This window comes from Macaca mulatta, chromosome 1 (genome assembly GCF_049350105.2).
Source record: "Macaca mulatta isolate MMU2019108-1 chromosome 1, T2T-MMU8v2.0, whole genome shotgun sequence".
NCBI classification, from domain to species: Eukaryota; Metazoa; Chordata; class Mammalia; order Primates; family Cercopithecidae; genus Macaca; species Macaca mulatta.
This window is the reverse complement of record NC_133406.1, coordinates 20,357,507-20,380,817: the sequence shown is the minus strand read 5'-3', so window position 1 is coordinate 20,380,817 and position 23,311 is coordinate 20,357,507. Positions and strand designations below refer to the sequence as shown.

The following is a 23,311-nucleotide window of genomic DNA, read 5'->3' as shown; positions in this document are numbered from 1 at the left end:
AAAGATAGAGAGGTAGAAAGAAAGAAAGAAGGAAAGACAGCAGAACGAAAGAAAGAAAGAGAGAGAGACAAAGAAAGAAAGGAAAGATAGCAAGGGAAGAAACAGAAAAGAATGAAAGTAAGAAGGAAAGCAAAAGAGAGAGAAAGAGCGAGATAGAAAGAGGGAGAGATAGAAAGAAAGAAGGAAAGAAAGAAAGAAAGGAAAGAAAGAGAGAAAGAAGGAAAGAAAGAAAGAAAGAAAGAAGAGTGAGTGAGAGAAGGGAAGAAAGGAAGGTAGAAAAGAAAGAAAGAAAGAGAAGAAAGCAAGCCAAAAAGCCTACAGCACCCGGTATTCCCAGGCGGTCTCCCATCCAAGTACTAACCAGGCCCGACCCTGCTTAGCTTCACGAGATCAGACGAGATCGGGCGCGTTCAGGGTGGTATGGCCGTAGACGCCGGCAGAGGCGCCTGGCTGCCCCAAGAGCCCGGCCCAGCCATGCCCGCCGGCTTCCAGCCCGCACCGCCAGCCCGGGGTCGTCGTGCTCGGATCGGGATCCCGGAGCCTCTTCGCCTGCTGCCTCTCCCGGCTGCCGAGCTCCCGAGCTTCCACCACGTCGGGCCCGCTCGGAACAGGGAGTGCTCCGAGGCGTCAGGGCCCACAGCCCACGATCCTGGGACCCCGTCGGGTCCTCCGCCCTGTCGCGCAGGTATTCTTTGGGATCCCTGGCCGCTCAGGAATCCTGCGAGGGCCCCTCTTGCCCCCTCACCCAGAGTCGTCGAGGCTGGCGAAGGGCGAACAGCGTATTATCAAATGTCTTCTCTGACCACAACAAAATCGAGTTAAAAATCAATAACACAAGGAAAACTGATAAACTGACCTGTTTTCTTTTTGGAAAGTACAGAACACACTGCTATGGTCTGAATGTCCCCCAAAATTTATATGCTGAAATTTATTTGCCAATATGATAGTATTAAGAGGTGGGCACTGGCCTGGGGTGGTGGCTAACGCTGTCATCCCAGCACTTTGGAAGGGAAAGGCAGTCAGATTGTTCGAGCCCAGGAGTTCAAGACCAGCCAGGGCAAAATGGCAAAACTTGTCTCTAGAAAAAACACCAAATTCGGTGGGCGTGGTGGTGCAGGCCTGTAGTCCCAGCTACTCAGGAGGCTGAAGCAGGAGGACTGGTTGAGCCTGGGAGGTCAAGGCTGCAGTGAGCCATGATCAGGCTACAGGCTACTGCACTGCCGTAGGGGCAATAGAATGAGACCCTGTCTCAAACAAAAAAAAGAAAAAGAAAAAAAAAAAAAGGGTAAAAAGGTGGATTCTTTAGGAGGCGATTATCTCATGAGGGTAGAAGTCCTTATGGATGAAATTAGAGCCCTTAGAAAAGGACTTGAGTGGGTTCATTCCCTCCGTCTCCTCCGTGTGGGGACACAATGTTCTTCCCCTCTGAAAGATGAAGCAACGTTGTGTCATCTTGGAAGGAGAGACTGGGCCCTCCTTAGACACTGAATGGGCTGATGACTTGACCTTGGACACCCCAGCCTTGAGAACTGAGAGAAATAAATGTCTCTTTTTAATAAATTATCCAGTCTCAGGTATTTGAAGAGATTCAGATATTTGCTTAAACAACCAATGGGTTAAAGAAGAAACCACAAGAGAAATCAGAAAATACAGTTGGGTGTCAGTATCCACAGGGGATTGGTTCCAGGACCCCGTAAGTAGGCCAAAATCCACACAGAGTCAAGTCTTGCAGTTGGCCCTGTAAAACCTGGGCATTAAAAAAGTTAGGCCGCTGTATCCTCAGGGTTTGCGCTCTGTGAAGACTGTATTTTCAATCTGCCTTTGGTTACAGATGCAGAATTAATGAAATCAGAGGACCTACTGTACTTATTGAAAACAATTCCTGTATAAGTGCACCCTTGCAGTTCAAACCCATGTTGTTCAAGGCTCAGCTGTACTCAGAAATGAATGAAAATGAAAACACAGCATAGCCAAACTTTGGGATGCAGTGAAAGCAGTGCTAACAGGGAAATTTATAGTGTGAAATGCTTACATGAAAAAAACCTAAAGAAAGCCAGGCGTCGCGGTTAATGCCTGTAATCCCAGCACTTTGGGAGGCTGAGGTGAGCCAATCACCTGAGGTCAGGAGTTCGAGACTAGCCTGAACAACAGGGAGAAACCCTGTCTCTGCTGAAAATACAAAATTAGCCGGTTGTGGTGGCAGGCGCCTGTAATCCCAGCGACTTGGGAGGCTGAAGCAAGAGAATTGCTTAAACCTGGGAGGCAGAGGTTGCAGTGAGCCGAGATCGCACCATTGCACTCCAGCCTGGGCAACAAGAGCGAGACTCCCTCTCAAAAGAAAACAAAACAAAAAACACCCAAAGGACCTCAAATTAGCAATCTAAATTTACAATTTAGGCACTAGAAAAGAACAAATTAAACCCTAGGAAGGAAAGAAAGAAAGATTAATTCAGAAATAAATAAAACAGAAAATACAAAAATGGAGAAAATCAACAAAACTGAAAGTTGGTTTTTTAAAAGATCAAATTGACAAACTTTATGGAGTGACTAAGAAAAAAAGAGAGAATACTCAAATTACGAAAATCAGAAATGGAAGTGGGGACATTACTATTGGATCCAGTCAAAATGAAAACGATTGGCAGGGTGAAGTGGCTCACACCTATAATCCCAGCACTTTGGGAGGCCGAGGCATGCAGATCACTTGAGGTTAGGAGTTCAAGACTAACCTGGCCAACATGGTGAAACCATCTCTACTAAAAATACAAAAAAAATTAGCCGGGTGTGGTGGTAGGCCCCTGTAATCCCAGCTACTCGGGAGGTTCAGGCAGGTGAATCACTTTAGCTCAGGAGTTCAAGACCAGCCTGGGAGATATGGTCAAACCCGGTCTTTACAAAAAAAAAAAAAAAAGATAAAAAGGAAAGAAAAAAATAAATTAAAGAAAGAAAGAAAGAAAGAAGAAAATTCAGCCCATCTTGATGGCAAAAGCCTGTTGTCCCAGCTACTGAGGAGGCTGAGGTAGGAGGATCGCTTGAACCTGGGAGGTGGAGGTTGTAATGAGCCTAGATCACACCACTGCACTCTAGCCTAGGTGACAGATGAGATCCTGTCTCAAAGAAATAAATGAATAGGATTGTAAGAGAGTGCTAAGAACAATTGTACACCAACATATTGGATAACTTGGATGAAATGGATAAATTCCTAGGAACATGAACCCTACCAAGACTAAATCACAAAGAAAGTGAAAATCTGAATAGACTAGTAACTAGTAAGGAGACTGAATCAGTAACCCAATATCTCCTGCCAAAAAAAAAAAAAAAAAAAAGCCTTGGACTTGACTTCTCTATCAAATATTTAGAGAACGAATAGTAATCCTTGTTAATCCTGCCAAAACCTTGAAGAGGAGGGAGTATTCCCTAACTCATTCTATGAGGCTACAATTGCCCTGATACCAAAGCAAGACAAAGATTTTACAAGAGAAAACTGTAGAATAATATCCCATATGAAGATCGATGCCTAAAACTCCTCACCATATCCTAAGACTGTGAGGTGAAATTCATCACAGAAAAGGAAAGCCAAGCAGAAGCCTAAAACTATACCCCTAGTCTGACCGGGCGCTGGTGACTCACGCCTGTAATCCTAGCACTTTGGGTATCCTAGCACTTTGGGAAAGTGGGTGGATCGCCTGAAGTTGGGAGTTCCAGACCAAGACCAAGCTAACCAACATGGAGAAGCCCCGTCTCTACTAAAAATACAAAATTAGCCAGGTGTGGTGGTGCATGCCTGTAATCCCAGCTACTCAGGAGGCTGAGGCAGGAGAATGGCGTGAACCCGGGAGGCGGAGCTTGCAGTGGGCCCAGATCTTGCCACTGCACTCCAGGTTGGGTGACAGAGTGAGACTCCGTCTGGAAGAAAAAGGAAAGAAAGAAAGAAACCAAGTAGGAAAGAAAGAAAGAAAGAAAGAAAGAAAGAAAGAAAGAAAGAAAGAAAGAAAGAAAGAAAGAAAGAAAGAAAGAGAGAAAGAAAGAGAGAAAGAAAGAAAGAGAGAAAGAGTGAGAGAGAAAGAGAGAGAGAGAGAAAGAAAGAGAGAGAAAGAAACAAGGGAAAGATAGTAAGGGAAGAAAAAGAAAAGAATGAAAGTAAGAAGGAAAGAAAGAAAGGAAGAAAGAGGCAAAGACCGAAGAAAGCATGAAACAAAGAAAGAAAGAAAGAAAGAAAGGAAGAGAAAGGAAGAAAGTGAGAAAGAAAGAAAAGCAAGAGAAAAGGAAAGAATGAAATAAAGAAAGAGAAAGAAAGAGACAGAGAGATAGGAGAAAGAAAGAAAGAAGGAAAGAAAAGAAAAGAGAAAGAAAGAAAACAAAGATAGCAAGGGAAGAAAAAGAAAAGAAGGAAAGAAAGAGAGAAAGAGCGAGAAAGAGAGAGAGAGAGAAAGAAGGAAAGAAAGAAAGAAAACAAAGAGAGAAAGAAAGAAGGAAGGAAAGAAAGAAAGAGTGATAGAGAGATAGAGAGGAAGGAAGAAAGGAAGGAAGGAAGGAAGAAAGAGAAAGAGAGAGAGACAAAGAAAGAAAGGAAAGATAGCAAGGGAAGAAACAGAAAAGAATGAAAGTAAGAAGGAAAGCAAAAGAGAGAGAAAGAGCGAGATAGAAAGAGGGAGAGATAGAAAGAAAGAAGGAAAGAAAGAAAGGAAAGAAAGAGAGAAAGAAGGAAAGAAAGAAGGAAAGAAGAGTGAGTGAGAGAAGGGAAGAAAGGAAGGTAGAAAAGAAAGAAAGAAAGAGAAGAAAGCAAGCCAAAAAGCCTACAGCACCCGGTATTCCCAGGCGGTCTCCCATCCAAGTACTAACCAGGCCCGACCCTGCTTAGCTTCCGAGATCAGACGAGATCGGGCGCGTTCAGGGTGGTATGGCCGTAGACGCCGGCAGAGGCGCCTGGCTGCCCCAAGAGCCCGGCCCAGCCATGCCCGCCGGCTTCCAGCCCGCACCGCCAGCCCGGGGTCGCCGGGCTCGGATCGGGACCCCCGAGCCGCTCGCCCGCGGCCTTCCCCCGGCTGCCGAGCTCCCGAGCTTCCACCACGTCGGGCCCGCTCGGAACAGGGAGTGCTCCGAGGCGTCTGGGCCCAGGGCCCACGATCCTGGGACCCCGGCGGGTCCTCCGCCCTGTCGTGGAGGTATTCTTTTGGATCCCTGGCCGCTGGGGAGCTCCTGCGAGGCCCCCTCTTGGCCCACCCCCCCAGAGGCGTCAGGGCTGGCCAAGGGCGAACAGCCGGCCCAGCCGCGCCTGGCCTTTTTCTCACAAGGCCCCACCACGGTCGCTTGTCCCGACCAAGACCCGGCCGGTGGGCAAGAGGGCGTGGGGGCTGGGGTGTTGGGGGATGGCCCTGCTTTGCCCCGGGCTGGCACTAGAGCCGGCAGCCTGATCCCCGGCGAGAGGGGCTGAGAGAAACCCAGAAACACCCCACCACCACCAGCAGCAAATCCACAGCCCCACACACAGACACACCCGGGCGCTCGCGCGCGGGAACCCACACACGCGCGCGCGCTCACACACAGACACACACACACACACACACACACACACACACACACACACACACACGCACACACACACACGTGCACACAGAAACGGCTTGAAGGAGAGCAAGGAAGAGATAGATGGAGAGATTGAAACCGAGGGAGGGAGAGAGACAGCGATCGAGAGAGACAGGGGAGGTGGAGAGGGAAAGAGACAGAGAGGCAGAGATAGAGAGAGGGACAGAGAGAGCGAGAAAGACAGACAGAGAGGGAGAGACAGAGGAAAGGCGACAGAAATAGCGCGAGGTGCAGGGGCAAACCCAGAAGAGAGAGGGGCAGGGAGCTAGAGAGCGAGAGCGATAGAGCCTTGGAGAGGGAGCGCCCTGCTCCCGTAGGCAGGGCCCTTTTGAGCAGGCCGGGATAGGGTGGAGGGGGCTTGGGCTGGGCCAGAACAGGGTGGCCAGGCCGTCCATGCGAGAGGAGCAACGGAGCGCTGAGACGGGTTTTGTCTTGGATTAATTGCTTGCTTTGGGGGTGGGTTTCGTAGGCTCCTTCCTGTGTTGGCACCTCCCTGTGCTCTTGGTGCGGTGCGGTGGGCCCCTTGATTTGCAGAGTGCGCCCGCCCTTTTGGCGGGAGCCGTGGCACCGGGCGTGCCCACGGGGCCCGAGGCCTGGGTCTCTGGCGTGTCCTCGGGACTGGAGTTTACACGAAGTTGGTGGCAATGGGAATCCGGGTGCACAGGGACTGTTTTCCTGGTTGCTGGCGAAGCAATGTCCTTCCCCCGGATAAAGCAGCCCCTGCGTTCTGGAGCGGAGGTCTCGGCTGGCGTCTGTGGCACCCGCTGGCCCTGCCCGCCCCTTCCCCCGGTTTGGAAGGTTGCGGCGGCGCCCGCCCGGTGAATGGATTGAATCGCCTGTGCGTTCCGGGAGCGGGAAGGCGCCGGGAACTGCAGGGAACCCGCGCCTGCGCCTTTGGGGTCCGGCCTCCTGCCCTCCAGGGCTGGAGCCGGGCTCCTGGCCGGGCGGCGGCGAGGCGGAAGCGGTGGGATGCTGCTGCCCGGTGGTGCTTTGGTGGCGGACCCCCAGGAGGAGGTCCCCGGCTGCGGCGGGGGTGTAGGCGGGCGACAAGGGGGGAGCAGAGTCCGGGGAGGTTGGGAAGCATGGCGATAGTAGGGGCAAGGGAGGGAGAGGGGAAGCCACAAAAGCCTACAGCAGGCCGGGCGCGGTGGATCACGCCTGTAGTCCCAGCACTTTGGGAGGCCGAGGCGGGTGGATCACGACGTCAGGAGATCCAGACCAGCCTGGCTAACACGGTGAAACCCCGTCTCCACTAAAACGACAAAACATGAGCCGGGCGTGGTGGCGGGCGCCTGTAGTCCCAGCTGTTTGGGAGGCTGAGGCAGGAGAATGGCGTGAACCCGGGAGGCGGAGCTTGCAGTGAGCCGAGATCTTGCCACTGCACTCCAGGCTGGGTGACAGCGAGACTCCGTCTGGAAGAAAAAGGAAAGACAGAAAGAAAGAAGGAAAGAAAGAAAGAAGGAAGGAAAGAAAGAAAGAAGGAAGGAAGGAAGGAAGGAAGGAAGGAAGGAAAGAAAGAAAGAAAGAAAGAAAGAAAGAAAGGAAGGAAAGAAAGAAAGGAGCAAAGAGAAGAAAGAAAGAAAGAAAGAAAGAGAAAGGAAGAAAAGAAAGTGAGAAAGAAAAGCAAGAAAGAAGGAAAGAACGAAATAAAGAAAGAGAAAGAGAGAGAAAGAAAGAGACAGAGAGATAGGAGAAAGAAAGAAGGAAAGCAAGAAAGAAGAAAGAACGAGAAGAAAGAAAAGGAAGATAGCAAGGGAAGAAAAGAAAAGAATGAAAGAAAGAAGGAAAGAAAGAAAGAGCAAGCAAGAGAGAGGGAGAGAGAAAGAAAGAAGGAAAGAAAGGAGGAAGGATAGAAAGAAAGATAGAGAGGTAGAAAGAAAGAAAGAAGGAAAGACAGCAGAACGAAAGAAAGAAAGAGAGAGAGACAAAGAAAGAAAGGAAAGATAGCAAGGGAAGAAACAGAAAAGAATGAAAGTAAGAAGGAAAGCAAAAGAGAGAGAAAGAGCGAGATAGAAAGAGGGAGAGATAGAAAGAAAGAAGGAAAGAAAGAAAGGAAAGAAAGAGAGAAAGAAGGAAAGAGAAAGGAAAGAAGAGTGAGTGAGAGAAGGGAAGAAAGGAAGGTAGAAAAGAAAGAAAGAAAGAGAAGAAAGCAAGCCATAAAGCCTACAGCACCCGGTATTCCCAGGCGGTCTCCCATCCAAGTACTAACCAGGCCCGACCCTGCTTAGCTTCCGAGATCAGACGAGATCGGGCGCGTTCAGGGTGGTATGGCCGTAGACGCCGGCAGAGGCGCCTGGCTGCCCCAAGAGCCCGGCCCAGCCATGCCCGCCGGCTTCCAGCCCGCACCGCCAGCCCGGGGTCGTCGTGCTCGGATCGGGATCCCGGAGCCTCTTCGCCTGCTGCCTCTCCCGGCTGCCGAGCTCCCGAGCTTCCACCACGTCGGGCCCGCTCGGAACAGGGAGTGCTCCGAGGCGTCAGGGCCCACAGCCCACGATCCTGGGACCCCGTCGGGTCCTCCGCCCTGTCGCGCAGGTATTCTTTGGGATCCCTGGCCGCTCAGGAATCCTGCGAGGGCCCCTCTTGCCCCCTCACCCAGAGTCGTCGAGGCTGGCGAAGGGCGAACAGCGTATTATCAAATGTCTTCTCTGACCACAACAAAATCGAGTTAAAAATCAATAACACAAGGAAAACTGATAAACTGACCTGTTTTCTTTTTGGAAAGTACAGAACACACTGCTATGGTCTGAATGTCCCCCAAAATTTATATGCTGAAATTTATTTGCCAATATGATAGTATTAAGAGGTGGGCACTGGCCTGGGGTGGTGGCTAACGCTGTCATCCCAGCACTTTGGAAGGGAAAGGCAGTCAGATTGTTCGAGCCCAGGAGTTCAAGACCAGCCAGGGCAAAATGGCAAAACTTGTCTCTAGAAAAAACACCAAATTCGGTGGGCGTGGTGGTGCAGGCCTGTAGTCCCAGCTACTCAGGAGGCTGAAGCAGGAGGACTGGTTGAGCCTGGGAGGTCAAGGCTGCAGTGAGCCATGATCAGGCTACAGGCTACTGCACTGCCGTAGGGGCAATAGAATGAGACCCTGTCTCAAACAAAAAAAAGAAAAAGAAAAAAAAAAAAAGGGTAAAAAGGTGGATTCTTTAGGAGGCGATTATCTCATGAGGGTAGAAGTCCTTATGGATGAAATTAGAGCCCTTAGAAAAGGACTTGAGTGGGTTCATTCCCTCCGTCTCCTCCGTGTGGGGACACAATGTTCTTCCCCTCTGAAAGATGAAGCAACGTTGTGTCATCTTGGAAGGAGAGACTGGGCCCTCCTTAGACACTGAATGGGCTGATGACTTGACCTTGGACACCCCAGCCTTGAGAACTGAGAGAAATAAATGTCTCTTTTTAATAAATTATCCAGTCTCAGGTATTTGAAGAGATTCAGATATTTGCTTAAACAACCAATGGGTTAAAGAAGAAACCACAAGAGAAATCAGAAAATACAGTTGGGTGTCAGTATCCACAGGGGATTGGTTCCAGGACCCCGTAAGTAGGCCAAAATCCACACAGAGTCAAGTCTTGCAGTTGGCCCTGTAAAACCTGGGCATTAAAAAAGTTAGGCCGCTGTATCCTCAGGGTTTGCGCTCTGTGAAGACTGTATTTTCAATCTGCCTTTGGTTACAGATGCAGAATTAATGAAATCAGAGGACCTACTGTACTTATTGAAAACAATTCCTGTATAAGTGCACCCTTGCAGTTCAAACCCATGTTGTTCAAGGCTCAGCTGTACTCAGAAATGAATGAAAATGAAAACACAGCATAGCCAAACTTTGGGATGCAGTGAAAGCAGTGCTAACAGGGAAATTTATAGTGTGAAATGCTTACATGAAAAAAACCTAAAGAAAGCCAGGCGTCGCGGTTAATGCCTGTAATCCCAGCACTTTGGGAGGCTGAGGTGAGCCAATCACCTGAGGTCAGGAGTTCGAGACTAGCCTGAACAACAGGGAGAAACCCTGTCTCTGCTGAAAATACAAAATTAGCCGGTTGTGGTGGCAGGCGCCTGTAATCCCAGCGACTTGGGAGGCTGAAGCAAGAGAATTGCTTAAACCTGGGAGGCAGAGGTTGCAGTGAGCCGAGATCGCACCATTGCACTCCAGCCTGGGCAACAAGAGCGAGACTCCCTCTCAAAAGAAAACAAAACAAAAAACACCCAAAGGACCTCAAATTAGCAATCTAAATTTACAATTTAGGCACTAGAAAAGAACAAATTAAACCCTAGGAAGGAAAGAAAGAAAGATTAATTCAGAAATAAATAAAACAGAAAATACAAAAATGGAGAAAATCAACAAAACTGAAAGTTGGTTTTTTAAAAGATCAAATTGACAAACTTTATGGAGTGACTAAGAAAAAAAGAGAGAATACTCAAATTACGAAAATCAGAAATGGAAGTGGGGACATTACTATTGGATCCAGTCAAAATGAAAACGATTGGCAGGGTGAAGTGGCTCACACCTATAATCCCAGCACTTTGGGAGGCCGAGGCATGCAGATCACTTGAGGTTAGGAGTTCAAGACTAACCTGGCCAACATGGTGAAACCATCTCTACTAAAAATACAAAAAAAATTAGCCGGGTGTGGTGGTAGGCCCCTGTAATCCCAGCTACTCGGGAGGTTCAGGCAGGTGAATCACTTTAGCTCAGGAGTTCAAGACCAGCCTGGGAGATATGGTCAAACCCGGTCTTTACAAAAAAAAAAAAAAAAGATAAAAAGGAAAGAAAAAAATAAATTAAAGAAAGAAAGAAAGAAAGAAGAAAATTCAGCCCATCTTGATGGCAAAAGCCTGTTGTCCCAGCTACTGAGGAGGCTGAGGTAGGAGGATCGCTTGAACCTGGGAGGTGGAGGTTGTAATGAGCCTAGATCACACCACTGCACTCTAGCCTAGGTGACAGATGAGATCCTGTCTCAAAGAAATAAATGAATAGGATTGTAAGAGAGTGCTAAGAACAATTGTACACCAACATATTGGATAACTTGGATGAAATGGATAAATTCCTAGGAACATGAACCCTACCAAGACTAAATCACAAAGAAAGTGAAAATCTGAATAGACTAGTAACTAGTAAGGAGACTGAATCAGTAACCCAATATCTCCTGCCAAAAAAAAAAAAAAAAAAAAGCCTTGGACTTGACTTCTCTATCAAATATTTAGAGAACGAATAGTAATCCTTGTTAATCCTGCCAAAACCTTGAAGAGGAGGGAGTATTCCCTAACTCATTCTATGAGGCTACAATTGCCCTGATACCAAAGCAAGACAAAGATTTTACAAGAGAAAACTGTAGAATAATATCCCATATGAAGATCGATGCCTAAAACTCCTCACCATATCCTAAGACTGTGAGGTGAAATTCATCACAGAAAAGGAAAGCCAAGCAGAAGCCTAAAACTATACCCCTAGTCTGACCGGGCGCTGGTGACTCACGCCTGTAATCCTAGCACTTTGGGTATCCTAGCACTTTGGGAAAGTGGGTGGATCGCCTGAAGTTGGGAGTTCCAGACCAAGACCAAGCTAACCAACATGGAGAAGCCCCGTCTCTACTAAAAATACAAAATTAGCCAGGTGTGGTGGTGCATGCCTGTAATCCCAGCTACTCAGGAGGCTGAGGCAGGAGAATGGCGTGAACCCGGGAGGCGGAGCTTGCAGTGGGCCCAGATCTTGCCACTGCACTCCAGGTTGGGTGACAGAGTGAGACTCCGTCTGGAAGAAAAAGGAAAGAAAGAAAGAAACCAAGTAGGAAAGAAAGAAAGAAAGAAAGAAAGAAAGAAAGAAAGAAAGAAAGAAAGAAAGAAAGAAAGAAAGAAAGAAAGAAAGAGAGAAAGAAAGAGAGAAAGAAAGAAAGAGAGAAAGAGTGAGAGAGAAAGAGAGAGAGAGAGAAAGAAAGAGAGAGAAAGAAACAAGGGAAAGATAGTAAGGGAAGAAAAAGAAAAGAATGAAAGTAAGAAGGAAAGAAAGAAAGGAAGAAAGAGGCAAAGACCGAAGAAAGCATGAAACAAAGAAAGAAAGAAAGGAAGAGAAAGGAAGAAAGTGAGAAAGAAAGAAAAGCAAGAGAAAAGGAAAGAATGAAATAAAGAAAGAGAAAGAAAGAGACAGAGAGATAGGAGAAAGAAAGAAAGAAGGAAAGAAAAGAAAAGAGAAAGAAAGAAAACAAAGATAGCAAGGGAAGAAAAAGAAAAGAAGGAAAGAAAGAGAGAAAGAGCGAGAAAGAGAGAGAGAGAGAAAGAAGGAAAGAAAGAAAGAAAACAAAGAGAGAAAGAAAGAAGGAAGGAAAGAAAGAAAGAGTGATAGAGAGATAGAGAGGAAGGAAGAAAGGAAGGAAGGAAGGAAGAAAGAGAAAGAGAGAGAGACAAAGAAAGAAAGGAAAGATAGCAAGGGAAGAAACAGAAAAGAATGAAAGTAAGAAGGAAAGCAAAAGAGAGAGAAAGAGCGAGATAGAAAGAGGGAGAGATAGAAAGAAAGAAGGAAAGAAAGAAAGGAAAGAAAGAGAGAAAGAAGGAAAGAAAGAAGGAAAGAAGAGTGAGTGAGAGAAGGGAAGAAAGGAAGGTAGAAAAGAAAGAAAGAAAGAGAAGAAAGCAAGCCAAAAAGCCTACAGCACCCGGTATTCCCAGGCGGTCTCCCATCCAAGTACTAACCAGGCCCGACCCTGCTTAGCTTCCGAGATCAGACGAGATCGGGCGCGTTCAGGGTGGTATGGCCGTAGACGCCGGCAGAGGCGCCTGGCTGCCCCAAGAGCCCGGCCCAGCCATGCCCGCCGGCTTCCAGCCCGCACCGCCAGCCCGGGGTCGCCGGGCTCGGATCGGGACCCCCGAGCCGCTCGCCCGCGGCCTTCCCCCGGCTGCCGAGCTCCCGAGCTTCCACCACGTCGGGCCCGCTCGGAACAGGGAGTGCTCCGAGGCGTCTGGGCCCAGGGCCCACGATCCTGGGACCCCGGCGGGTCCTCCGCCCTGTCGTGGAGGTATTCTTTTGGATCCCTGGCCGCTGGGGAGCTCCTGCGAGGCCCCCTCTTGGCCCACCCCCCCAGAGGCGTCAGGGCTGGCCAAGGGCGAACAGCCGGCCCAGCCGCGCCTGGCCTTTTTCTCACAAGGCCCCACCACGGTCGCTTGTCCCGACCAAGACCCGGCCGGTGGGCAAGAGGGCGTGGGGGCTGGGGTGTTGGGGGATGGCCCTGCTTTGCCCCGGGCTGGCACTAGAGCCGGCAGCCTGATCCCCGGCGAGAGGGGCTGAGAGAAACCCAGAAACACCCCACCACCACCAGCAGCAAATCCACAGCCCCACACACAGACACACCCGGGCGCTCGCGCGCGGGAACCCACACACGCGCGCGCGCTCACACACAGACACACACACACACACACACACACACACACACACACACACACGCACACACACACACGTGCACACAGAAACGGCTTGAAGGAGAGCAAGGAAGAGATAGATGGAGAGATTGAAACCGAGGGAGGGAGAGAGACAGCGATCGAGAGAGACAGGGGAGGTGGAGAGGGAAAGAGACAGAGAGGCAGAGATAGAGAGAGGGACAGAGAGAGCGAGAAAGACAGACAGAGAGGGAGAGACAGAGGAAAGGCGACAGAAATAGCGCGAGGTGCAGGGGCAAACCCAGAAGAGAGAGGGGCAGGGAGCTAGAGAGCGAGAGCGATAGAGCCTTGGAGAGGGAGCGCCCTGCTCCCGTAGGCAGGGCCCTTTTGAGCAGGCCGGGATAGGGTGGAGGGGGCTTGGGCTGGGCCAGAACAGGGTGGCCAGGCCGTCCATGCGAGAGGAGCAACGGAGCGCTGAGACGGGTTTTGTCTTGGATTAATTGCTTGCTTTGGGGGTGGGTTTCGTAGGCTCCTTCCTGTGTTGGCACCTCCCTGTGCTCTTGGTGCGGTGCGGTGGGCCCCTTGATTTGCAGAGTGCGCCCGCCCTTTTGGCGGGAGCCGTGGCACCGGGCGTGCCCACGGGGCCCGAGGCCTGGGTCTCTGGCGTGTCCTCGGGACTGGAGTTTACACGAAGTTGGTGGCAATGGGAATCCGGGTGCACAGGGACTGTTTTCCTGGTTGCTGGCGAAGCAATGTCCTTCCCCCGGATAAAGCAGCCCCTGCGTTCTGGAGCGGAGGTCTCGGCTGGCGTCTGTGGCACCCGCTGGCCCTGCCCGCCCCTTCCCCCGGTTTGGAAGGTTGCGGCGGCGCCCGCCCGGTGAATGGATTGAATCGCCTGTGCGTTCCGGGAGCGGGAAGGCGCCGGGAACGGCAGGGAACCCGCGCCTGCGCCTTTGGGGTCCGGCCTCCTGCCCTCCAGGGCTGGAGCCGGGCTCCTGGCCGGGCGGCGGCGAGGCGGAAGCGGTGGGATGCTGCTGCCCGGTGGTGCTTTGGTGGCGGACCCCCAGGAGGAGGTCCCCGGCTGCGGCGGGGGTGTAGGCGGGCGACAAGGGGGGAGCAGAGTCCGGGGAGGTTGGGAAGCATGGCGATAGTAGGGGCAAGGGAGGGAGAGGGGAAGCCACAAAAGCCTACAGCAGGCCGGGCGCGGTGGATCACGCCTGTAGTCCCAGCACTTTGGGAGGCCGAGGCGGGTGGATCACGACGTCAGGAGATCCAGACCAGCCTGGCTAACACGGTGAAACCCCGTCTCCACTAAAACGACAAAACATGAGCCGGGCGTGGTGGCGGGCGCCTGTAGTCCCAGCTGTTTGGGAGGCTGAGGCAGGAGAATGGCGTGAACCCGGGAGGCGGAGCTTGCAGTGAGCCGAGATCTTGCCACTGCACTCCAGGCTGGGTGACAGCGAGACTCCGTCTGGAAGAAAAAGGAAAGACAGAAAGAAAGAAGGAAAGAAAGAAAGAAGGAAGGAAAGAAAGAAAGAAGGAAGGAAGGAAGGAAGGAAGGAAGGAAGGAAAGAAAGAAAGAAAGAAAGAAAGAAAGAAAGGAAGGAAAGAAAGAAAGGAGCAAAGAGAAGAAAGAAAGAAAGAAAGAAAGAGAAAGGAAGAAAAGAAAGTGAGAAAGAAAAGCAAGAAAGAAGGAAAGAACGAAATAAAGAAAGAGAAAGAGAGAGAAAGAAAGAGACAGAGAGATAGGAGAAAGAAAGAAGGAAAGCAAGAAAGAAGAAAGAACGAGAAGAAAGAAAAGGAAGATAGCAAGGGAAGAAAAGAAAAGAATGAAAGAAAGAAGGAAAGAAAGAAAGAGCAAGCAAGAGAGAGGGAGAGAGAAAGAAAGAAGGAAAGAAAGGAGGAAGGATAGAAAGAAAGATAGAGAGGTAGAAAGAAAGAAAGAAGGAAAGACAGCAGAACGAAAGAAAGAAAGAGAGAGAGACAAAGAAAGAAAGGAAAGATAGCAAGGGAAGAAACAGAAAAGAATGAAAGTAAGAAGGAAAGCAAAAGAGAGAGAAAGAGCGAGATAGAAAGAGGGAGAGATAGAAAGAAAGAAGGAAAGAAAGAAAGGAAAGAAAGAGAGAAAGAAGGAAAGAGAAAGGAAAGAAGAGTGAGTGAGAGAAGGGAAGAAAGGAAGGTAGAAAAGAAAGAAAGAAAGAGAAGAAAGCAAGCCATAAAGCCTACAGCACCCGGTATTCCCAGGCGGTCTCCCATCCAAGTACTAACCAGGCCCGACCCTGCTTAGCTTCCGAGATCAGACGAGATCGGGCGCGTTCAGGGTGGTATGGCCGTAGACGCCGGCAGAGGCGCCTGGCTGCCCCAAGAGCCCGGCCCAGCCATGCCCGCCGGCTTCCAGCCCGCACCGCCAGCCCGGGGTCGTCGTGCTCGGATCGGGATCCCGGAGCCTCTTCGCCTGCTGCCTCTCCCGGCTGCCGAGCTCCCGAGCTTCCACCACGTCGGGCCCGCTCGGAACAGGGAGTGCTCCGAGGCGTCAGGGCCCACAGCCCACGATCCTGGGACCCCGTCGGGTCCTCCGCCCTGTCGCGCAGGTATTCTTTGGGATCCCTGGCCGCTCAGGAATCCTGCGAGGGCCCCTCTTGCCCCCTCACCCAGAGTCGTCGAGGCTGGCGAAGGGCGAACAGCGTATTATCAAATGTCTTCTCTGACCACAACAAAATCGAGTTAAACATCAATAACACAAGGAAAACTGATAAACTGACCTGTTTTCTTTTTGGAAAGTACAGAACACACTGCTATGGTCTGAATGTCCCCCAAAATTTATATGCTGAAATTTATTTGCCAATATGATAGTATTAAGAGGTGGGCACTGGCCTGGGGTGGTGGCTAACGCTGTCATCCCAGCACTTTGGAAGGGAAAGGCAGTCAGATTGTTCGAGCCCAGGAGTTCAAGACCAGCCAGGGCAAAATGGCAAAACTTGTCTCTAGAAAAAACACCAAATTCGGTGGGCGTGGTGGTGCAGGCCTGTAGTCCCAGCTACTCAGGAGGCTGAAGCAGGAGGACTGGTTGAGCCTGGGAGGTCAAGGCTGCAGTGAGCCATGATCAGGCTACAGGCTACTGCACTGCCGTAGGGGCAATAGAATGAGACCCTGTCTCAAACAAAAAAAAGAAAAAGAAAAAAAAAAAAAGGGTAAAAAGGTGGATTCTTTAGGAGGCGATTATCTCATGAGGGTAGAAGTCCTTATGGATGAAATTAGAGCCCTTAGAAAAGGACTTGAGTGGGTTCATTCCCTCCGTCTCCTCCGTGTGGGGACACAATGTTCTTCCCCTCTGAAAGATGAAGCAACGTTGTGTCATCTTGGAAGGAGAGACTGGGCCCTCCTTAGACACTGAATGGGCTGATGACTTGACCTTGGACACCCCAGCCTTGAGAACTGAGAGAAATAAATGTCTCTTTTTAATAAATTATCCAGTCTCAGGTATTTGAAGAGATTCAGATATTTGCTTAAACAACCAATGGGTTAAAGAAGAAACCACAAGAGAAATCAGAAAATACAGTTGGGTGTCAGTATCCACAGGGGATTGGTTCCAGGACCCCGTAAGTAGGCCAAAATCCACACAGAGTCAAGTCTTGCAGTTGGCCCTGTAAAACCTGGGCATTAAAAAAGTTAGGCCGCTGTATCCTCAGGGTTTGCGCTCTGTGAAGACTGTATTTTCAATCTGCCTTTGGTTACAGATGCAGAATTAATGAAATCAGAGGACCTACTGTACTTATTGAAAACAATTCCTGTATAAGTGCACCCTTGCAGTTCAAACCCATGTTGTTCAAGGCTCAGCTGTACTCAGAAATGAATGAAAATGAAAACACAGCATAGCCAAACTTTGGGATGCAGTGAAAGCAGTGCTAACAGGGAAATTTATAGTGTGAAATGCTTACATGAAAAAAACCTAAAGAAAGCCAGGCGTCGCGGTTAATGCCTGTAATCCCAGCACTTTGGGAGGCTGAGGTGAGCCAATCACCTGAGGTCAGGAGTTCGAGACTAGCCTGAACAACAGGGAGAAACCCTGTCTCTGCTGAAAATACAAAATTAGCCGGTTGTGGTGGCAGGCGCCTGTAATCCCAGCGACTTGGGAGGCTGAAGCAAGAGAATTGCTTAAACCTGGGAGGCAGAGGTTGCAGTGAGCCGAGATCGCACCATTGCACTCCAGCCTGGGCAACAAGAGCGAGACTCCCTCTCAAAAGAAAACAAAACAAAAAACACCCAAAGGACCTCAAATTAGCAATCTAAATTTACAATTTAGGCACTAGAAAAGAACAAATTAAACCCTAGGAAGGAAAGAAAGAAAGATTAATTCAGAAATAAATAAAACAGAAAATACAAAAATGGAGAAAATCAACAAAACTGAAAGTTGGTTTTTTAAAAGATCAAATTGACAAACTTTATGGAGTGACTAAGAAAAAAAGAGAGAATACTCAAATTACGAAAATCAGAAATGGAAGTGGGGACATTACTATTGGATCCAGTCAAAATGAAAACGATTGGCAGGGTGAAGTGGCTCACACCTATAATCCCAGCACTTTGGGAGGCCGAGGCATGCAGATCACTTGAGGTTAGGAGTTCAAGACTAACCTGGCCAACATGGTGAAACCATCTCTACTAAAAATACAAAAAAAATTAGCCGGGTGTGGTGGTAGGCCCCTGTAATCCCAGCTACTCGGGAGGTTCAGGCAGGTGAATCACTTTAGCTCAGGAGTTCAAGACCAGCCTGGGAGATATGGTCAAACCCGGTCTTTACAAAAAAAAAAAAAAAAAGATAAAAAGGAAAGAAAAAAATAAATTAAAGAAAGAAAGAAAGAAAGAAGAAAATTCAGCCCATCTTGATGGCAAAAGCCTGTTGTCCCAGCTACTGAGGAGGCTGAGGTAGGAGGATCGCTTGAACCTGGGAGGTGGAGGTTGTAATGAGCCTAGATCACACCACTGCACTCTAGCCTAGGTGACAGATGAGATCCTGTCTCAAAGAAATAAATGAATAGGATTGTAAGAGAGTGCTAAGAACAATTGTACACCAACATATTGGATAACTTGGATGAAATGGATAAATTCCTAGGAACATGAACCCTACCAAGACTAAATCACAAAGAAAGTGAAAATCTGAATAGACTAGTAACTAGTAAGGAGACTGAATCAGTAACCCAATATCTCCTGCCAAAAAAAAAAAAAAAAAAAAAAAAAAAAGCCTTGGACTTGACTTCTCTATCAAATATTTAGAGAACGAATAGTAATCCTTGTTAATCCTGCCAAAACCTTGAAGAGGAGGGAGTATTCCCTAACTCATTCTATGAGGCTACAATTGCCCTGATACCAAAGCAAGACAAAGATTTTACAAGAGAAAACTGTAGAATAATATCCCATATGAAGATCGATGCCTAAAACTCCTCACCATATCCTAAGACTGTGAGGTGAAATTCATCACAGAAAAGGAAAGCCAAGCAGAAGCCTAAAACTATACCCCTAGTCTGACCGGGCGCTGGTGACTCACGCCTGTAATCCTAGCACTTTGGGTATCCTAGCACTTTGGGAAAGTGGGTGGATCGCCTGAAGTTGGGAGTTCCAGACCAAGACCAAGCTAACCAACATGGAGAAGCCCCGTCTCTACTAAAAATACAAAATTAGCCAGGTGTGGTGGTGCATGCCTGTAATCCCAGCTACTCAGGAGGCTGAGGCAGGAGAATGGCGTGAACCCGGGAGGCGGAGCTTGCAGTGGGCCCAGATCTTGCCACTGCACTCCAGGTTGGGTGACAGAGTGAGACTCCGTCTGGAAGAAAAAGGAAAGAAAGAAAGAAACCAAGTAGGAAAGAAAGAAAGAAAGAAAGAAAGAAAGAAAGAAAGAAAGAAAGAAAGAAAGAAAGAAAGAAAGAAAGAAAGAGAGAAAGAAAGAGAGAAAGAAAGAAAGAGAGAAAGAGTGAGAGAGAAAGAGAGAGAGAGAGAAAGAAAGAGAGAGAAAGAAACAAGGGAAAGATAGTAAGGGAAGAAAAAGAAAAGAATGAAAGTAAGAAGGAAAGAAAGAAAGGAAGAAAGAGGCAAAGACCGAAGAAAGCATGAAACAAAGAAAGAAAGAAAGAAAGAAAGGAAGAGAAAGGAAGAAAGTGAGAAAGAAAGAAAAGCAAGAGAAAAGGAAAGAATGAAATAAAGAAAGAGAAAGAAAGAGACAGAGAGATAGGAGAAAGAAAGAAAGAAGGAAAGAAAAGAAAAGAGAAAGAAAGAAAACAAAGATAGCAAGGGAAGAAAAAGAAAAGAAGGAAAGAAAGAGAGAAAGAGCGAGAAAGAGAGAGAGAGAGAAAGAAGGAAAGAAAGAAAGAAAACAAAGAGAGAAAGAAAGAAGGAAGGAAAGAAAGAAAGAGTGATAGAGAGATAGAGAGGAAGGAAGAAAGGAAGGAAGGAAGGAAGAAAGAGAAAGAGAGAGAGACAAAGAAAGAAAGGAAAGATAGCAAGGGAAGAAACAGAAAAGAATGAAAGTAAGAAGGAAAGCAAAAGAGAGAGAAAGAGCGAGATAGAAAGAGGGAGAGATAGAAAGAAAGAAGGAAAGAAAGAAAGGAAAGAAAGAGAGAAAGAAGGAAAGAAAGAAGGAAAGAAGAGTGAGTGAGAGAAGGGAAGAAAGGAAGGTAGAAAAGAAAGAAAGAAAGAGAAGAAAGCAAGCCAAAAAGCCTACAGCACCCGGTATTCCCAGGCGGTCTCCCATCCAAGTACTAACCAGGCCCGACCCTGCTTAGCTTCCGAGATCAGACGAGATCGGGCGCGTTCAGGGTGGTATGGCCGTAGACGCCGGCAGAGGCGCCTGGCTGCCCCAAGAGCCCGGCCCAGCCATGCCCGCCGGCTTCCAGCCCGCACCGCCAGCCCGGGGTCGCCGGGCTCGGATCGGGACCCCCGAGCCGCTCGCCCGCGGCCTTCCCCCGGCTGCCGAGCTCCCGAGCTTCCACCACGTCGGGCCCGCTCGGAACAGGGAGTGCTCCGAGGCGTCTGGGCCCAGGGCCCACGATCCTGGGACCCCGGCGGGTCCTCCGCCCTGTCGTGGAGGTATTCTTTTGGATCCCTGGCCGCTGGGGAGCTCCTGCGAGGCCCCCGCTTGGCCCACCCCCCCAGAGGCGTCAGGGCTGGCCAAGGGCGAACAGCCGGCCCAGCCGCGCCTGGCCTTTTTCTCACAACGCCCCCACCACGGTCGCTTGTCCCGACCAAGACCCGGCCGGTGGGCAAGAGGGCGTGGGGGCTGGGGTGTTGGGGGATGGCCCTGCTTTGCCCCGGGCTGGCACTAGAGCCGGCAGCCTGATCCCCGGCGAGAGGGGCTGAGAGAAACCCAGAAACACCCCACCACCACCAGCAGCAAATCCACAGCCCCACACACAGACACACCCGGGCGCTCGCGCGCGGGAACCCACACACGCGCGCGCGCTCACACACAGACACACACACACACACACACACACACACACACACACACGCACACACACACACGTGCACACAGAAACGGCTTGAAGGAGAGCAAGGAAGAGATAGATGGAGAGATTGAAACCGAGGGAGGGAGAGAGACAGCGATCGAGAGAGACAGGGGAGGTGGAGAGGGAAAGAGACAGAGAGGCAGAGATAGAGAGAGGGACAGAGAGAGCGAGAAAGACAGACAGAGAGGGAGAGACAGAGGAAAGGCGACAGAAATAGCGCGAGGTGCAGGGGCAAACCCAGAAGAGAGAGGGGCAGGGAGCTAGAGAGCGAGAGCGATAGAGCCTTGGAGAGGGAGCGCCCTGCTCCCGTAGGCAGGGCCCTTTTGAGCAGGCCGGGATAGGGTGGAGGGGGCTTGGGCTGGGCCAGAACAGGGTGGCCAGGCCGTCCATGCGAGAGGAGCAACGGAGCGCTGAGACGGGTTTTGTCTTGGATTAATTGCTTGCTTTGGGGGTGGGTTTCGTAGGCTCCTTCCTGTGTTGGCACCTCCCTGTGCTCTTGGTGCGGTGCGGTGGGCCCCTTGATTTGCAGAGTGCGCCCGCCCTTTTGGCGGGAGCCGTGGCACCGGGCGTGCCCACGGGGCCCGAGGCCTGGGTCTCTGGCGTGTCCTCGGGACTGGAGTTTACACGAAGTTGGTGGCAATGGGAATCCGGGTGCACAGGGACTGTTTTCCTGGTTGCTGGCGAAGCAATGTCCTTCCCCCGGATAAAGCAGCCCCTGCGTTCTGGAGCGGAGGTCTCGGCTGGCGTCTGTGGCACCCGCTGGCCCTGCCCGCCCCTTCCCCCGGTTTGGAAGGTTGCGGCGGCGCCCGCCCGGTGAATGGATTGAATCGCCTGTGCGTTCCGGGAGCGGGAAGGCGCCGGGAACGGCAGGGAACCCGCGCCTGCGCCTTTGGGGTCCGGCCTCCTGCCCTCCAGGGCTGGAGCCGGGCTCCTGGCCGGGCGGCGGCGAGGCGGAAGAGGTGGGATGCTGCTGCCCGGTGGTGCTTTGGTGGCGGACCCCCAGGAGGAGGTCCCCGGCTGCGGCGGGGGTGTAGGCGGGCGACAAGGGGGGAGCAGAGTCCGGGGAGGTTGGGAAGCATGGCGATAGTAGGGGCAAGGGAGGGAGAGGGGAAGCCACAAAAGCCTACAGCAGGCCGGGCGCGGTGGATCACGCCTGTAGTCCCAGCACTTTGGGAGGCCGAGGCGGGTGGATCACGACGTCAGGAGATCCAGACCAGCCTGGCTAACACGGTGAAACCCCGTCTCCACTAAAACGACAAAACATGAGCCGGGCGTGGTGGCGGGCGCCTGTAGTCCCAGCTGTTTGGGAGGCTGAGGCAGGAGAATGGCGTGAACCCGGGAGGCGGAGCTTGCAGTGAGCCGAGATCTTGCCACTGCACTCCAGGCTGGGTGACAGCGAGACTCCGTCTGGAAGAAAAAGGAAAGACAGAAAGAAAGAAGGAAAGAAAGAAAGAAGGAAGGAAAGAAAGAAAGAAGGAAGGAAGGAAGGAAGGAAGGAAGGAAGGAAGGAAGGAAGGAAGGAAGGAAAGAAAGAAAGAAAGAAAGAAAGGAAGGAAAGAAAGAAAGGAGCAAAGAGAAGAAAGAAAGAAAGAAAGAAAGAGAAAGGAAGAAAAGAAAGTGAGAAAGAAAAGCAAGAAAGAAGGAAAGAACGAAATAAAGAAAGAGAAAGAGAGAGAAAGAAAGAGACAGAGAGATAGGAGAAAGAAAGAAGGAAAGCAAGAAAGAAGAAAGAACGAGAAGAAAGAAAAGGAAGATAGCAAGGGAAGAAAAGAAAAGAATGAAAGAAAGAAGGAAAGAAAGAAAGAGCAAGCAAGAGAGAGGGAGAGAGAAAGAAAGAAGGAAAGAAAGGAGGAAGGATAGAAAGAAAGATAGAGAGGTAGAAAGAAAGAAAGAAGGAGAGACAGCAGAACGAAAGAAAGAAAGAGAGAGAGACAAAGAAAGAAAGGAAAGATAGCAAGGGAAGAAACAGAAAAGAATGAAAGTAAGAAGGAAAGCAAAAGAGAGAGAAAGAGCGAGATAGAAAGAGGGAGAGATAGAAAGAAAGAAGGAAAGAAAGAAAGAAAGGAAAGAAAGAGAGAAAGAAGGAAAGAAAGAAAGAAAGAAAGAAGAGTGAGTGAGAGAAGGGAAGAAAGGAAGGTAGAAAAGAAAGAAAGAAAGAGAAGAAAGCAAGCCAAAAAGCCTACAGCACCCGGTATTCCCAGGCGGTCTCCCATCCAAGTACTAACCAGGCCCGACCCTGCTTAGCTTCCGAGATCAGACGAGATCGGGCGCGTTCAGGGTGGTATGGCCGTAGACGCCGGCAGAGGCGCCTGGCTGCCCCAAGAGCCCGGCCCAGCCATGCCCGCCGGCTTCCAGCCCGCACCGCCAGCCCGGGGTCGTCGTGCTCGGATCGGGATCCCGGAGCCTCTTCGCCTGCTGCCTCTCCCGGCTGCCGAGCTCCCGAGCTTCCACCACGTCGGGCCCGCTCGGAACAGGGAGTGCTCCGAGGCGTCAGGGCCCACAGCCCACGATCCTGGGACCCCGTCGGGTCCTCCGCCCTGTCGCGCAGGTATTCTTTGGGATCCCTGGCCGCTCAGGAATCCTGCGAGGGCCCCTCTTGCCCCCTCACCCAGAGTCGTCGAGGCTGGCGAAGGGCGAACAGCGTATTATCAAATGTCTTCTCTGACCACAACAAAATCGAGTTAAAAATCAATAACACAAGGAAAACTGATAAACTGACCTGTTTTCTTTTTGGAAAGTACAGAACACACTGCTATGGTCTGAATGTCCCCCAAAATTTATATGCTGAAATTTATTTGCCAATATGATAGTATTAAGAGGTGGGCACTGGCCTGGGGTGGTGGCTAACGCTGTCATCCCAGCACTTTGG

The 23,311-nt window shown here is 50.1% G+C and overlaps 7 non-coding genes across 7 annotated transcripts; all 7 read right to left on the bottom strand.

The window, feature by feature from the left end:
- Window positions 1-312: 312 nt before the first annotated feature.
- On the bottom strand, window positions 313-432 carry LOC114675856 (5S ribosomal RNA). Its single transcript, XR_003726699.2, has one exon. It is a non-coding gene; the product is annotated as a 5S ribosomal RNA (ribosomal RNA).
- A 4,358-nt stretch (window positions 433-4,790) lies between these two features.
- LOC114675925 (5S ribosomal RNA) lies at window positions 4,791-4,909 on the bottom strand. Its single transcript, XR_003726785.1, has one exon. It is a non-coding gene; the product is annotated as a 5S ribosomal RNA (ribosomal RNA).
- A 2,834-nt stretch (window positions 4,910-7,743) lies between these two features.
- Window positions 7,744-7,862, bottom strand: LOC114675853 (5S ribosomal RNA). Its single transcript, XR_003726697.1, has one exon. It is a non-coding gene; the product is annotated as a 5S ribosomal RNA (ribosomal RNA).
- A 4,354-nt stretch (window positions 7,863-12,216) lies between these two features.
- On the bottom strand, window positions 12,217-12,335 carry LOC114675857 (5S ribosomal RNA). The gene has a single exon (XR_003726700.1). It is a non-coding gene; the product is annotated as a 5S ribosomal RNA (ribosomal RNA).
- Window positions 12,336-15,165: 2,830 nt separating this feature from the next.
- On the bottom strand, window positions 15,166-15,284 carry LOC144338906 (5S ribosomal RNA). Its single transcript, XR_013413302.1, has one exon. It is a non-coding gene; the product is annotated as a 5S ribosomal RNA (ribosomal RNA).
- Window positions 15,285-19,651: 4,367 nt separating this feature from the next.
- On the bottom strand, window positions 19,652-19,770 carry LOC114674676 (5S ribosomal RNA). Its single transcript, XR_003725801.1, has one exon. It is a non-coding gene; the product is annotated as a 5S ribosomal RNA (ribosomal RNA).
- A 2,848-nt stretch (window positions 19,771-22,618) lies between these two features.
- LOC114674609 (5S ribosomal RNA) lies at window positions 22,619-22,737 on the bottom strand. The gene has a single exon (XR_003725738.1). It is a non-coding gene; the product is annotated as a 5S ribosomal RNA (ribosomal RNA).
- Window positions 22,738-23,311: the final 574 nt, after the last annotated feature.